Raw genomic sequence first — 3,049 nt, 5'->3', positions numbered from 1 at the left:
GCGGGAAGTACAAAAATATTTAAAAGAATAGCCGCATTTTAAACAAAAGTATGTAGACACAACAGCATACCTTGTTGTAATTTGACTATTTATACTGATGGCAAGTACGGATATTAAGAATTAAAACTAAAAACCCTGCTGAATCACAAAGTACTCCGGCGCTCTTACATTGGTAGAATAATAGAGGAAATGGAGGAGATTTTTATATGTAAGGATTAAAGATGACTTGAAAATTTATAAATGTTCTTATAAGCAACTTATTCTCAGGACATACCCAGCCCTAATGATACTTTTTTCGTGAATGGCGTTAAACTAACACAGTTCATGACAATGCATCGTATTATCAAACGTCTCAAAGTTGTTCCAAGAAAAATGTTTTTAGAATTAGCAATCACATTTGTTTTGGCGTTAACACCAGCCAGAACAGCCAACGACGAAAACGCAAAGGGGTTCAGGGACATGCGCACTTTATACAATCTTCTAATTCAGCCTATAAGAAGACCACAGCTAAAGGATGGTGCTGGCACGGCAGTTAAAGAGATAAACACTGAAATGGAAGCGGCCTTTGAGCGAATTCTGCAACTTAACATGACGGTTCTAGAAGCGAAAATGGCCACTGCCTTGGCGGCAACCGACCCAGCGCCTCCAGCGGCCAAACTGATAGAAGACAGTTCTCCTGTTAAAGATTATTTCAAGCCAATACCAGCAGAGGTCATCACCAAGATGATAGCAGAGTATACCAAGCTTAAAAGTGGACAAGCCCCTTATGACGCCCTCAAAAAAAAGTTCAGCGTACCTGTACCCGAACACGCCAAGGAGGCATTACAAAGTGTATTCCACCAACTAACACAAGAAGCACTGCAAGCGAGACAACGAGGCATAGACCAGAGAACTCGCTGGGAAGCAGAGGCAAAAGACGCAAGGGCGGACATGGTTAGCGCTTTATACGGTAGACACAATAAACCAGTGGATCTGGTAAGGCTAAACCCAGCAGAGGCGTTTACCTTCGAGATGACTGACGACAACATGCCCTGTGATGGCAACGATCGGGATGCTGTGTGCATCGCGGCCGCAAACCCCGCCAAAAAACAGGCCGGCTATAGTCTGGCAACAGACATGATATGCCTTTGTGCGGTTAAGGCCAGTACGGCCGCCACAGCACCATGCGGTACGGCAGGCGACGTAGGCGCGGCAGTAATAGACACCAACGGTAAATCAACAAAGGTATCAAATTTCTGGAAAGTCGTGGAAGCAAAGTGTTCTGGCCTGTCAGGGACGACTTCGGGGCAACCGACGGCAGCAGCTTTGGCAACAGCAAGGGAGGCGATCTTCAGACACCTGGGGACCAACTACAAAGCAGCCACTGCCCCAGATGAAACAGGGTTAGTGCTAAAACGCTCAACTTTATTGGCTATCAGGTCTTTGGAGCTACAGAAGCAGCAAGGGACTCAAGCGGCGCGACGACGATTGCCGGAAAAGGGATATGTATAGACTACACGGTGCTTCTTGAAACAAATGGCGGAATAAGCTGGGTAAACGACGTAAAGAGAGCAGAAGCCAAACTAGAAGCCTTAAACACTATAACAACCCAAGAACTCAACACACTAACGACCATACAAACCCTCTACACACAGATGTCAAGTTTATTGTTGCCCGGAATGTCACAAAAACACAATTTATCAAGCGTTACAACCCAACCAAAGAAGTACACAGAAGTAGACTGCAAACAACACACAACAAACACAACCTGCACGAAAAATAACTGCAAATGGGATGGAAAAACTGAAAAAGAAGGAACATGCAGACCTAAAGAGGGTGCAGAGCAAAAAAACGCAGTAGGAGAAGGAGAGAAACCAAAAGAGGGAACAACTACAACTGGATGTGCAAGGCACAAAAATAAGACTAATTGTGATAATAACAAAACAGACGGTAAACAATATTGTGCATTTAAAAAGGGAAAGGATAGCAAGCCTGAACCAGGAAAGAAAACGTGCTGAAATGTTAGTTTTATTGTAAATAAAAAATTTGCTCTCATTTGCTTCCATCTTTACGAACTTGAAATAATTTTAAGAATTTCAATAGATTATTAGAAATTTGCTATTTTAAAAGATTTAAAGATAATTTAACATTTTCTAAAATCTTTGAAAAACTCGAAAATGTGAAAATATAAAATTTTTGCATGTGTGTGGCTTATGGGTAAAAAATTAGTAGAATGATACCCTATAGAAAGTAAGTGATACTAAGAAATTTTTTTCTTTTATTAATAATAGTAACAACAATAATTCTGATCATAGGAGAGTGTTGTGAGTGCATATACTAATAATATAATAAAAGTTTTGTAAATACTGAACGTATGGCGAAAGTAGAAGCACTTAAAACAATTTCAATGGTTAAATATGAATACGAGAGGAATTTGGTAAAGTAGGAGGACAAAGAAGAGAAAATTGTGTTTTGTGCTGTGTCAAACTACAAAATGTCGATATTCAGAAACTTATACAGGGATATGAAGAGAAGGACAAAAAAGGAAGGGGCAAAGTTCAGTGTAAAGGTCAAATAAAGTCGCTGCATCATTCGTAGAAATAGCAAAATAAGACGAAGAATGTGGAAAGCTACATAATAAAGCATCTGTATACGCAATACAGTGTATACACAGGAAAATTATGTGTGAGGATCAGAAGGAAAAAAGAAGCCCCGTTTTTCATCAAAAATTAATAGGTGTAAAATCTGATATTGTGGAGACTTGTTCTGAACCTGATGATGGATTAAAAATTTAAGAATTCAGTTTCGCATGAAGTACTAGCTCATAGAATGCATGTGTGGTTTTAGTGGAAGAATATACGAAATAGAAAGGAAATGTAGTAAATAAGTGATGAAAACAGGTTGAAATTTTATAAATGCATGGAACTTATGTTTTTAAAAATAGAAAGAAATTATAATCTTTCAACAACTGCCTATACGCCAAAGATAAATGCCAAATCAAAAGGATTTTAGCAGAACCCTGACGATAAGAAACTAAGAAATATACACCCACACGCAAAAAAACAGCAGG

This window comes from Trypanosoma equiperdum (genome assembly GCF_001457755.1).
Source record: "Trypanosoma equiperdum strain OVI genome assembly, contig: ctg_1007, whole genome shotgun sequence".
NCBI classification, from domain to species: Eukaryota; Euglenozoa; class Kinetoplastea; order Trypanosomatida; family Trypanosomatidae; genus Trypanosoma; species Trypanosoma equiperdum.
This window is presented reverse-complemented; position numbering follows the sequence as displayed.